Raw genomic sequence first — 14,355 nt, forward strand, 5'->3', positions numbered from 1 at the left:
TTTGGAGGTCATCTGAGTTTTGGGGAGTTTGCAACCTCTTCAGCGTGCGTTTGTGTGTTTGCACGCGGTAGGTGGAGCCCGAACTCAAGACATCTCGGAGTCCGATCCAGTTCCACGTTTTCCACCCTCTTGATGGCTCCGCTCTTCCCTTCTCGCTCTTTCTTTCTGGGTGCATCCCCTTGGCACAAATCATCAGCACCTCCCCAGCCATCAAGCCAACACCCCCCCCCCCCCCGCCCCCCACGTGCCACATGAGCCTCATGTCACCGGGCGACGCGCTCGCATTCGTTTGGCACCTTCGAAAAAAATCAAATCAAATTTTATTTTACAAAAAAAAAAAAAAAACAACAACAACAACACAAAACCGCTTTGTCATCGCTGACCGTCCGCAAGTGAGTTGACGGCGCTTGTGGAGAAAAGTCAGGCAAGGGGATAAAGGCGTCAGGGCAACGGATAGAGATAGAGAGGAGAGGAGAGAGGGAGGGAGAGAGAGGGAGGACGGGAGGAGACAAGGCGGAAAGAAATACGCCTCTCTCCTCCTTCTCCTGCACACTCCAGCGGACTTGCATCCGTCCATCGTCTTGCGTGGCTCGGGATAGCAAGCGCGCTCTTTTTGCGCATTTTCGTTTTCATCCGAGGACTGTACGGGAGAGGGCTCGATTTGGGCTCCGGATGTGTTCGGATGCGCGCCCGCCAGTGACACGGTAATCTTTTCATTGCTCGCTTTTTATACGTCGACCCGTGTGCGGCTCCCCGTCGCAATCGGCTTGGCGACCCTGACTCGCTCGTGGGAACGCGGCCTGCGAGGCGACACTCGTTGGATGCACAGGGTGTCTACGGCTCTTAATGTCACTTGTGTGGCTGCGCGGGCGTCACAGTCATGTGAGATGTGTTGATTCTAAAGAAGAAGAAAAAAAAAGAATACAAACATTATTATTCTGCTCCGCATATGCACTGCTGTGCGGCGTGATGGATGACAGCCAGTCTTCATCTTCTCAGCATTTCTGCCATGTTAGCAGGCTGGCATTTGGATATATTGGAATCTTTGGGTGCGAGCGGCAGAGGCAATGCGGCCACTCTGTCATCCAAGCACCCGGGGATATGTCAATCACGTGGAAGCTATGACTCTTATTTAGTGAGGAGGAGGCGCCCCGGGGCTGTAAATGACCTTGATGAAAACTATCAAAGGTGGCCCAGTCTTTTGCTCTTCGGGTGCTCCTCCGAAACACAACGACGAGCTTTGATGCCAAATTGTTGCCGCGTTATCGGGAGCACACTTCCAGACACAAAATGTGGATTGGAAAGCAAAAGTACTCCCTTGTATGACCCTCAATGGCAATTTGTCCTCAGTGTGTGCTTGAGTGTGAGTGTGAGGGTGTGTGTGTGTGTGTGTGTGTGTGTGTGTTGTTTTTTTCTTTTTCTTTTTCTTTTTTTGCACCGAGCCTTGTGAATCACTAGCATCCGTTCTCAGCATCCAAATGGCTCTCAGCTTGGACGGAGTGTGCAACTGCAAATTCTTTGTGTGTGCTCCAAAGCGCTAAGGCTGCTTCGGAGCGTAGGGCGACAATGCGTTGACTCGTCTGTCATTGCAACGGCCCAAAAAAGGAATACGAGTGTCAGGTGTGCAAAATGTCTTCTATATTCTTTATTTTTTTTCTAACTACGTAGATTTGCCTCACTGCCATTTTGGCAGCATCTGTTGAAGCGCGTGCCTGTCTCCGAGGACATCATTATGTTTGCGGATGACATAAATATCACTAAAACATCTGTCATCAGCACATCTGTTAGAGTCAACGCGATCGTACAGTGCAGTGCCTTCGTTTGCCCGCAATTCCCTGATTCTTACAAACAAAATGTTTCCAGAGGGGGAAAAAAATCTTCTATAGTACATCATAGCAACGTGATGTCATGTCTCAGTTCGGGGCTTATCTCATTTTTTTGATAAATTCATACAATGACCATAGTCAAAGTGCACGGCCTTCATTTGTTTGCTCATCGCAGTGCTTTTTGTATCAAATTCTACGACCTGTTCTTGAGAAGCGTTTTATGTCACATCATGCCCAAATGATATCTCAGTTAAGGCTAGTCTATTTCGCCGAAATCTACAGAAAGAAACAGTTGCTCCCGTCCAAATCCCCGTAAAATATACAAAAAATGTCAGATACATGTTCTATTAACATCTGTCATCAACGGATTGGCTGAAGTCGAAATGATCCTTTCGTGTTTTCCCTTCATTTGTTCCCCAAATATAAAGTTCTCCTTTTTTGAAAATGATCCCAAAGGCGTGATGCACCGTGGGATCATTTTGCGTTTCTCTCTCGTCTACCAATTACAGTGCAACCATTTTTGCGTGAACTCCTGCTCAACTGGCTCTTTGCACAAAGCGTCGTGACGTCACATCCCTTACCGATATTACGGTTGACCTTCTTCCGCTTTGCGAATCTTCCGCTTTGGCGAACTACGACAGCCGTGTCATAGTCTCGGGAGTAAACAGCAGACTTTGACCAGGTCTCTCTATCTATCTATCTATCTATCTATCTATCTATCTATCTATCTATCTATCTATCTATCTATCTATCTATCGATCTATCGATCTATCGATCTATCGAGCCATCATCAACATCGTCATGGTAACATGATGCGACAGCCAAGATAATGTTTTTCATCAGTAGAATTGCTCAAAGAAAAACAAACATATTGGAGCCCTTGTGTTCTGTGTTCAGTCACTTGAGTGTCTGTTGTCGTACTCGAGCGGCTCCAACTACCGGACACAAATTCCTTGTGTGCTGTTTGGGACATACTTGGCAAATAAAGATGATTCTGATTCTAATTCTGATTCAAAATCAATAAAAATATACGTACACACAAGCGCAGATAGATATCCCCAAAATATTTCCCCGAACGTTGTCAGCTGGGAGGGGCGTTTAATAAAATGTTATTGATCTCTTAATGGAATTAATTGCTTGTTATCCTTTGAAACATTATTTTTAATAAGATGGGCCAATCTCTCCAAATGTGCCGAACTCTTGTTTCAATGTCGGCGTCATAAGGAGCAAAGTAATCCTGCGAAATAGTGGCTCGTTTCCTTACAACTTCTGTTTTGACACCAAACCAGTAGAGATTGAATAAACAGTGCATCCGTACTGCATTTTGTCGCCGTTGATCCAAGTCATGATTAAACAACAATACATTTCACCCAAGCGACACATGATCGATGAATTCATTCATCAATTAACGTGCCCCTCCCTAGTCAGTGAGCTGACGCGAGATGAAGTGTTGCTTTCATTTGTCTCTTTTCTAATAATGACAGTGAAATCCAATTCAATTTGATGGCCTCCTATGCCACATCATGGTAACATGCTATGACAACCCAGATTGAGTTAGGCACCTTTCAAAATCAAATCATAGATTTAAAAGCTGGGATAAATATGAATGAAACAGCAGTCTTCAGGACATCTTTAAAGTCAAAGCGTGTTGGGTTCATCTGTTCACTGAGGTTTTTTTTTTGGGATTGTCATCCTAATCCTAAAACTCTTTGTTGTCATCTCACATGCTATTGAAAGACATCAATAACGTGTCGTGCACATTTGCATTTCTATTGCTTTCCCATACCTTACAGTTCCAGCGGTTCGATCGATCCTTGACGTTTACGATACCGATCGCACTCGGCGAGCGTCTGTGCCATATTTCGCCGTGTCGGCGTGTCAACGAGCATCTCGGGTCATGTGCCGTAACAGCAACAGTTACATTAGCGATGCACTGGATGTGAAGCACTGGCTGGAAAATACTAGACAATGCACTAAAAGGGCATGCGAGCAAGTACAGTAAGCAAGAAGTGCTCTTCTCCCTGTGGGTCTTAACGTGCTTCTTTAATTAGGTCACAAATTCATTTCACTTGTTTTGATTCACAATGCAGACTGAGCTGCTTGTTGGGAGAAACTGTGTGCAAATTATGATTGTTGTGCACGTTCGGGGTGTTCCACTTCATTGGCTAATGGCTTTGTTTGTTTCAGCGCTGTTAATGCTGCACAATATTTGGTTAGGAATGTGGTGAGTGATATAACAATATTCAATCCTGTGCAGTAATAGAAGCAGCCTGTGATGTGAATAAAAGATTCACCGTCGCTTGCCTCGTGGTCTCATTGAAAGCCAGCAATAATGAAAGTAAACCTTTGTCTGCAGCATTAACGCACGCATGTATTCATGCATACACACTTGGATATGATGACAAGCAAATCGACTCTTTTCTAGCTATGCCGGTGACACAACTTCAATCAAACCTAATCAACAGAGAAGCACGGATAGCAATGGAGTTCCATTTAATTGACAATGTCGTAAGTGAGAAAGATGAGATGAGCTTTTGTTGATCAGGTCACCAGTATGCTAAAAGGACAATTTTGGCAACGCAGTTGTGTATACAGAATCATATTCCAAGTGGGTAGCGGTGATTTTTAACATTTGTAAATATTCACTTTTGTGGTTTGGGTTTCGCAGTTCCATCTAAACGTCCTGGTTATCCTCTGCAATGTAATCGCTAAAAAATGTTGTACAAAATTTCACTTGGGAATATAAACAAACTATTTCTAGCATCATGAGTGTCACCGTGTCCGTTCATGTCCAAACCACGACTTACCGGTGCCTGCGAATAATTCCGGTCGTCTTAGAAGTAGTTTCGCATCTGAGCAGGCTTCATCAGTTCATGCAAGACGTTTTAGTTAGGACAGACTAGCCTGGCCTCAACCAGACTAGACTAGCCTTGACTTACTCCAAAAGTAAGTTCTGCACTCCATAAACATGCTGAATTACTACAGAAACACTGAAAAAAACTAATATGTATTAATCGCGCTAAGTGAAGAAAAAAAAAATACATGACAATCTTTGACGGTGAACAGACAATACATTTTGGCACACTGGTCAACATCCGATTTGCTTTAAATTTAACATGTTTCCCATAGGAAATAATGGAGTCAGTATGGCGGTGCATCTGCCTCACAGTCGAGAGGTTTGGGTTGCAAATCTTGGCGGGGTTGAAGTGTAACAACAGACAGAATTCATGTACACTCGAGTATAGGCTAAGGCAAGCTCAATATAAAAAAAAAAAGCAAGAACATTTTTTTTTTGTAGACCATATTTAGGGTGACCTGCATCCTCCATATGTTTTCTCACCACAGGAACTAAAAAAGTTTTGGGCGGGGCGTGACCCTGGCCCACAATCGCACACTGACCCAATCATTTGGTGACAGCGCTTCACCTCGCTGTACTACAGGAGTGCGTCATCGCCACGACTCAATATTAACTTAGGGGGAAGCGAGGGAGTCGCAGTGCAGTTTGTCACGCTCCATTTTGCCCTGCTGCTGCTTCTCTTCTTCGCTCCACATCGTCGTCACATTACCGAGTCTGGAGTTTAGCTAAAATCATACGTAACGACGTTCTGGTATTGTGCGCATCACAACAGCCAAGCAGTGAAAGCAATAATGCGCAGATTGGAGGGCTTGCATATAAATTGAAACCGCCTGGCCAGCTTTTGAGTCTGCCTACAGACGCAAGCTGTGACACAAACTGCATGTGACAAGAGCGTTGTTGGATTGTTAGGTGTGGAAAGTGAAAGTCGGCTAATGGCAGAACGTTAGGGGGACGTGATACATGAGTGGCTCATGAATAGCCTATCATAAACCCAGTAGTGGCGATGATTAAGAGGTCTAAAATCAGGCATCAAAAGTCTATGAAACATATCTTGCATGCAGTATCAAATTGTTAAGCACATGAAATGTGTCAATGAGATACAGTTCAGCATCGCACATCATCATGTGTTAGTGAAGTTAAAGGGTTCTATTGTTCTTACATTTATAATATATTGGTATTGGTGAACTTATTTTTACAGTTGCATAACAGGTAAGATGTGACTTAAAGCATTGTCTGTACAGTTATTAAAGTTTTAATGAGGACAACAATTTGACCGTGGAATGGCCGTATTCAATTTACATTATTTCCTACGGGAAAGCAACGCCAGGAAATTGATTGTGGAGGAGTGGAGGTTCCACTGTATTATGTATGGAAACTCTGAATATATATATATATATAGCCATCAAAAATATTGTTTTGCAGTGAGTGGTTGTGGGCTAAGGCATGTAATTCCCATTAAACTCAAGTTTAAAAAAAAAAAAAAGGACTCAACACACTTGAATCAGTGTGATGAATGGCAGATGCAAAAAGCACAATGTGATTTTTTGTGAGCTTAAAAAGAGTAAATACATCAATGAGAAGATAGAAAGTCGTATCTCAGTGTCTGCTAAGCTTCATTTTATTATTCAAGGGTTACTCGAGCTGTTACAGTCCAAAGCGTTGACAAATAACCTTAGAGCTGAGTTCCACAAAAACAATGATGAAGAATCTTTGAACGTACTGTAGCGTCACTTTCATGGCTCCAGTGGTTCATTTATTTTTACACTTGTATGCAAGTAAAAATGTTACTTGTTACGATGGAGTGTTCGATTACCATTATTTCCTATGGGAAAGTCCGGATAACCAGCGTCAGGAAATGCATTGTGTTCAGTCTCAGAGTTGAAACTCTTTTCTATATCGCAGCGCTGAATTTGTAGCCACAAAAACGTCAATTGTTTTGCAGTGAGGGTTTTTCGGCGAGGACAAATTATGCTCATTAAACTCACTGAGTTAAAAAAATACGAATAAAAATGCTACAACACACAAGATTGACTGCTATGAATGACAGATGCAAAAAGCACAATGGGACTGTTTGTGAGCCCGAGAAGATAAATATAAAATAAATCAATGAGAAGATAAAGCGTCCTATCTCAGTGTCTGCCAAGCTTTGTTTTATTAGTCAAGGGTTACTAGAGCTGCTAAGTCCAAAGCGTTGACAAAGAACCTAAGGGCTGATTTCCACAAAAACACTTTTATCGGGAATCTCTTAAAGAATCTGCACCACCTCGGCGCCGGTGCTTTATTCAGCTACTTTCATGCATGTCGAGATAAACGTTTGAGCCTCGGAGACAAACAGAGGCGAAGGTTGATTTTCGCTCATTGAGACAAACCTTCCTGCATAAATAAATAGTCACCCTTGGCTTAAGCTGTGAAACACAAACGCCTTGCAGTGATGATTATCCAAAGTGCCAATGAGAAGAAGGAAGACTGGATTTCAGAGCCTTACTTCCTAATGTGACGATGGTTCACATTTACAGTCTGATCTCCGCTTTAAGCTCACTGAAAAGCCCCCTTTGCAAGCGCTCAACGACATATCTATGCTGTTCTGAATTAATGAGGCCAGAACCTCGACGGTCTTCTTCACCCAGCGAAAGCTCTCGGTCATGTGTTAACACGTCCTCCCTTCCAGCATCCATTAGCTAACCCTCAAAGACCTACCGCCGCTCCTTGCATTTTCCACCCCGGACTGGCGACAACTCACTTCTCTCCGCACGTGCGAAGCCGGCCACGTTTATAATTCGGCCCCATTAGGGGTTCACTCGGCGTGAGAGCACGACACCATTACTTTGCAACCTGATTAAAACGTCTGCCCGGCTAAAGATGGGGACCCGGACTCGGTTGGCCGGCTTTATAATCTCGCGACGCGGACTGACTCATTGTACCGATGGCCTCGACAAGACCGACCCCGAAGTGAAAGACATCTTAGTCAGCAGCTGTTGGGAAGCCTGGAAAAACGCTCCATCTTTTGGGATGTTGGGAGGAAATGTCAACTGTTGGCCAGACTCTTGCTGTTTCCGAGTAGAGCTGTGAGTGTGTGTGTGTGTGTGTGTGTACTGCTTGTGATACATGTCGTAATCCTGCTCAATGGTTGTATTGTTCAGCAGGAAACTGTAATCACACTGTTAAACAACATCTGCGGGGATGCATTGCGCAATCAGCCGCTAGTATTGATGTTCCGCTGGACAAACAAAAAGATTATATTCAACCCACTAACACTGATTTCGATCAACTAATCACGATGAATAATTATGTAATTAAATGCACATCAAAATAGATCAGGCTGGATTTTCAAGCCAAAATACATAATTCCACCGTCATCATTGCTCTATGCTTTTTTTTTGTGTCAATTAACATTTCTAGTTTGTCTTGTTCTAAAATTTGACAAGTATATTATTAAATACGTGTTTATTATAATTATATAGTCAACGTTTTTTTAATCAACTCTTTATTTATTTATTATTCTTGCGCTATGAACTGTGTGCATTCCTAATAGGTTTGCGATCACTGGTAGCAATTTGTTTTCCACCCGAACGACTGCGGTGGGACTGAACGGGACTGATGGCGTCCGCGGCTGGGGCGTGCCAACGCCGACGCTCGGGCGACGCGCGCCAGCCGATCGGATGCTCGAGGCCCCGAGAACACAATGACCTGGATGAATGAGAATATTCACGGGCGTGTATAGCGATATCCTGCAGATAGCAGATTTCATGGATACAATGTATAATACAAATAGTATGTTTTGAATTGTCACTGTGGTGATTCTGTGATCGTTCATTTCATCACACAACATGAGTCTTAATTCATTTTGCTGAAACTGAAGTCCACTGATTTACTGCAGTTTATCAAGCCCTCAATTGATTTCATGTCTGTCTTTTCCTGTGACAACATTGATTACTATTTATAGGTAAGTAAACATATTGTAATCGTGTGTTAAAAAGGTGCTGTGTATTGTGAACGTGGTTATTTTTATGTTATGGTCGGAGGGAGGAATAGAGGCAAAATGGCTATAATGCAGTCTTGGTAATTTTTTTCATTGTTAACTCATGGTCAATTCGAAGAACGGGAACTTAGTCTTGCATTTATTGTTCTTAATAATCCTGTTTTATTATGAAAATGGTTCTTAAATTATTATTATGATTCAAGTTTTTTTTTTTTTTGTATTCACAACAAGAACAAAGCCTGTCCATGTACACCATCTTCCTCACTAAGACGATTTCTAGCCATCTTTTACCCCCAAAAGTCCTTTTCAATCCACTCTTCTTCTGTCTGCCCTTCACCTCGTTCTTCTTCTTTGTAAACTGTCACCGCTGAATAGAATTACACACAATCACAAGTATGCCTTTCCTCCTACAGATACTCGACATACACATCAATGTCATTACAGACGTGGCTAGCACGCACGCACACGCATACGCACGGCGCCATGTAGGATCTGAATGCAGAATGCGTGTACAAGGCCGGAGTGATTGTAAGAAGCTCGCTCAAAAAGGTCCGCTGATTATTTTGGTCTCATTTACAATAGCGCTTAAGTTCGCTTCCCCTCTTCTCAATTGAGTCAATTTCAACTGGATGTGTGTGTGTGTGTGTGTGTGTGTGTGTGCGTGCGCGCATGTTTTGCACATGTGTCTTTGGTCCGTCGCCACAGTATTGATGGGGGAAATTCCGAGCGGCGTCGCCGGGCCGTTTGACAATGGCTCGCTTAGGAGGCCCCCTTGTTTCGCTTGGAAATGAGTCATCCACAAAGTGATGCAAGGCGGCAGAGCAGATTTGAATTATGGGGCAATGAACAATGAGGTCACGGCAGGGCTGCGGGTGTAAACCTCTCGGTGCCGTGTTCGCGTCTCTCATCAACGGCCCAAAGAAGAGTTTGAAAATGCAGCATATATTGCAAACACAGACGATGTCGTGTGACTTCAGACGATGGATGATTTTGGACAGGTTGCGTCATCGTTTTTGGGGAAGGACAAAGCGATAGTGTGACATCATGCGATACAGTATCGATACATGAGTGTAAGCTATTGATATTTTCTCAATCAGATGTGTAAGTCCTTAAAAGGAATTCAACTGCCACTTTGTTTTTTGTTTGTAGAGTGCTTACAGTAAACGATAGTTAATACTCGATTCCCATTTTACTTACTCGCCTCACTAATCTAATGACAGTAGATGCTTAATGTACACGAACAGAAAATGTATCCTTATATGTGTGATCATTTTCTTTTTACATTCTATTTATATTCCAAAAACAAAGTCCCATACACTGGACGGTTCTATGTTAAATAGCTATAGTCGTTTTCTTCTTGGTCATCGTGCAAATTTCGCTAATGTAGTTTTTTGTTTTGTTTTTTTGTTTGATAGGCAGCGCAATTGTCTGCTGCTGCAGTTACATTTGACATAACGTGATGCTACATTTCTTACAAACTGCTGCAATGGCGTCCTTTGTGTTCACACGCCTCTTGTGTATCCGCCCAAATGATATTTTCCGCGTCTTTTTCCTTCTTCAGCAAATAGTCCGCAATCAGGGCCTGATGTAATAGCATCGTCCCCGGGCTCCTCTTAAATTTCCTGCTTACTGGGCTTTTATTCTAACTGCATTACATACATCTTCTTTCTCTCTGTACATCTGGTTCTTTTTAGCGTTAACCCAGACGCAAGATTAAATTTATGTTGATGTCATTTCAAAAGTAAATTGGAGAAAATAACAATAAATGTCATTTATTTGCTGGTGGATGGCGGCACAGCTGAGATGGAAATCGACATGCTGGCGTTTTCATTGCCTGGAGAATATGTGCCAGCGAGTATTGATCTGGAGCTTCCTTGATGGTGCGCTCTGATTGGCTGAAGATGAGGAGGAGGGCCAAGCGGTCATGCTCGACGGAACCGAGATATTATCAGATGCAGTCGTGATCAATGCTTTGATAATCATTTGTGTTGTTTTGTTTTTGCCCCCCAAGCTCCTGTCCCTGCGTGAAGTGTAAATATAGCACCTTGTCGGGCCTAAACTCGAATCCCTGCGAATAACTGCGCACGGAGATCTGTGGTTGAATCTACGAGGATTTAACCACACCTCAGCAGCAGGTGACTTTAAAATAAGCACAGCGGTCTCGTCTCCGCTGAGGACAGGACAGTCATTTGAGATCAAATCGAGCACGGCCGCAGCAGCGCCTGTCACGTTCCCTCGGACGCATCTTCTGCCTCGTGCAATAAAATCATTTACGCCACCGGAGTGTTTTTCGTAAAGGAGTCTGATAGCGTCACGCCAAGACGGATGAGCACCGCCGCGGCCTGCGGGCCTGCAGCAGTACCCCATGCGCGTTGTAACCATGTGAGAAATTGCATGCGTGTTTATCCAGGAGAGTCTTCACACTCCGGGCCTCCCGATTGGCTTTTTGCTCAGCAACATGTATGATCGATGACACGCGTATCAAGAGGGAACTGGACCGGGACCTTTTTTTGGGGAGAGCGGGTGCACTGAAATAGCCTTTGGTAAATGACATTTTACATTTCACAACAACATTTGTGCATTTCATTTTATAAAGTGAACTTCTTGGATATGGAATGGCTACTGGGAAGCCGTTAACAAGTGAATATCAAGACTTTGGATTGTTTCTGAGGGTATTTGTGTGTATTCAGCCATAAGAAAATTGAAGGTCAGAGGCCTTTCTTTGAGTTGTACTTCATTAAAAATTAAAAAGGCTAGGACTGCATGATTTTGGCCAAAATGATAAATGAAGCTCTTCTCATTCCAATAATATCAAAACAAAAGGATTGTTAATTTTCCCAGCAGTCAAATGTTGTCAAATGTTGTCAAATGCCCATCCCAAATGGCAAAGTGGTTTGAAGAGACTGGATTCGAATTTGAGGTTCATTATTATTATTAATAGTGGCCCTCTTCCAAATGTGTCTTGGGAGAATATAATTGTCCATGTCTTGCTAAGATGAATAATTAAGATGAAGGTCTTGCCTGAGCCCTGATAAATTCACAAATTGATTAAGAGGTGTGTCACAATACTCTTTGTCTGTACAGTTTATTACCAAGGTCGGATTGATTTGTTTGTGTGTGCGGGCGCACATTGAAAAGTCTCATTGTATTGGTGTTGAGTGCTGTTGATTACAGTTCACTGACTCACAATCACTGGACAAATCAAGCCTTTTTAGTTTAATCACACACCTCCCTTCCTTGCTCTTTCACAGATTTATGTGGGACACACCAACAAGTCTTTAATTTTACGCTCGGCTTGGCCGCATATACACATTACTCGTCCATATTGCTTATCCTTAGCGTATCGGATCGCTGCGAAAGTTGTGGCCTCACAATGAACAGGACCGCACCCTTGAAAGGAACGCGCCACGTAAATCTGTAATCTAATCATCCGCACCATTTTGGGTGTCTCGTGCCGCAATCTGTTGTCGGAGGCATAATTACAAAGAAAAAAAGCCTTTCATGAATATGTGCTGTCGAGTCATTTTAGTTACAAACACCCATCTTGTGAGTAATGGCGGTGATCACTCGCCCATCACGGCGAGAGAAAAATATTATTTTACTGTGAGAAAAAAAAAGTCACCTTAAAGTTTCTTTTTTTTTTTTTATTTTATCTACAAAACTCACAGTCAGCAGGGGGAAAAAGAAAACATTTCCAAATAGAGTCGAAGCCCGAAGGTTGCACACAAATTATGGCGTGCTGATCATAGACCTCCGATTTGATTGTTTTTCCCAACTATTTTACTTATAAGAATGAATTATTTAAGAAATAATGTGTTCCAGGGTGAAACTGTCGCTATCGTGTTCGCTGTCATTTATTAACATTTCAACATTCTTAACAGGTAGTATACACACACACACACACACACACACACAATGGAATTATGTCAAAACAATAAAACACTAAGCGGTAAATTAATGACCAGTGAGAAAATGTCTTCCGCTTATCTGGGGCCCGGTCACAGAGGCAAAATCATACGCAGGGAAGCCCAAACTTCCCTTTCCCCAGCCACTTCCATCTCTTCCAGGGGGATCCACAGGTGAGGGCATCACTGTCATTGCCCACATAAGCAGAACCAGGGAACCCTCAGCAGGAGCGCTCTCCAGACGGGTGGCTACTCTGAGCTGCTATTTGGCGCGGAGGCACAAATAACAGTTAGCACCCATCCTTAGTGCGGACGGATGCTACCGTTTCGTCCGCCGGGTGGACCCCAATGTACTGGCACCGAGCTGTCGGGGGGTGGTCGGGGGGGTCAATACGTGTGCCCGCACCTGCTAGGTTCCTCTCACCGGGGGCAACCCCCCTCAAGATGACTGGCACCACAGCACAAGCTGCCTCTTGAGACCAGGCCGAATATATCTTTTCGGAACTTCTGGACCTCGAACGGCAGCTCGGGCTCGTTCCCTGCCGGAGAGGTGACATTCCTCGGCCTCCCATAGCCGCGGATCGGACCATCGAGGGCTCTGCCTTGGGCCGCCACCCTTCCTCTTCGCTCTGTGCCCGGCCAGGCCCCATGGCTGCAAGCCCAGCCGCCGGGCCCTCGCCACTGAGCCCCGCCTCCAGGCCTGTCTCCAGACGGTGGCGCGCCGACCTGCAAGGGAAAAGGCGTTCCGTTTACATTCGTCATAGAGGGTTCCGAGGCGTTCCTTGCCTGCTCGCACACCGGGACCCGCTTGGCCCTCGGCGTCCCTGCCAGGGGCATAAAACCGAAGACAACTTAGCTCACTCAATCATTAGGACGCACATGCTCCTCCATCACAATAAGGTGACGGCTCAGGGCGGAGTCACAGACGAACAATGTCATGAATATGCCTCACACCTCTCAATTTTGAAGTGTTTAAAGTATAACATATAACATATGATTTAAAATAAAATATTATTTATATCATGACGAATGATTTTAAACATTTCATGGAGTTGTGATTTACTGCAAGTAGGCTTTTTGTTTGCGTGTGTGGGGGGTTGTAGACATATTTTCCAATTATGCGAGGCTCAAGTTGACAGGTTGGATTTGATCAAATTGGATTTATTTTTGTATTCTCTTTAGGATTTCATGAACCATATCCAAATTGTGCCAAACATCTAAATGCTGTCACTTGAGCCAAAGTCCAGATGCCCTTGTTTTCTGCAAAATAAAATCAGAGTATTTGTAGATGTTTTTTTCCCCCCTCACTTACTATCTGACCACTAATCGAAGAAAATGTTCAACCCCCTGACTTGTTTACGTTTTCTGGACCACAAGTCTTTGACCTTTGGGAACGCAAACGGGACCAATGGGAAAATTGAAACCATGTATCATCCTCACATTGCTTTGATTAAAGAAACTGACCTTTAGATTTATTATTGAGAAACCCTGTAGAAATATATGTTTTAATCTTTCTTTTTTGCAGTAACTGTGCATGAAGGTTAAGGTTAGGGCAAGGTTGTGGTTGTGGAAAAATAAATTGTTTTTAAAGTTGTAGTATATTGACTGCAAGCGCGCGGTAGCAAACAGCCGGACTATAAAACCATCTGCGATGTGATGGCCACGGATGGAGGACGGCCTGTCTCACGTTGGCAATCAACATTGCTAGTGAAGGTGACAAAGACAAAGAGATGTGTCTTGATACAACGCAATTGTGGGAAGTGTTTGGCCTTGGCCTTGTGTGCGTTT

At 43.7% G+C, this 14,355-nt stretch overlaps 1 protein-coding gene across 1 annotated transcript in view; it reads left to right on the forward strand.

The window, feature by feature from the left end:
- The first annotated feature begins 367 nt into the window (after positions 1–367).
- adgrl3.1 (adhesion G protein-coupled receptor L3.1) overlaps positions 368–14,355 on the forward strand; it is a 146,915-nt gene continuing 132,927 nt past the window's right edge. Inside the window, 1 exon segment of the mRNA XM_061679024.1 lies at positions 368–704. The gene's annotated coding sequence lies outside the window, so the exon portion shown is untranslated.

The sequence above is a fragment of the Phycodurus eques genome, chromosome 6, assembly GCF_024500275.1.
Source record: "Phycodurus eques isolate BA_2022a chromosome 6, UOR_Pequ_1.1, whole genome shotgun sequence".
Taxonomy (NCBI): Eukaryota; Metazoa; Chordata; class Actinopteri; order Syngnathiformes; family Syngnathidae; genus Phycodurus; species Phycodurus eques.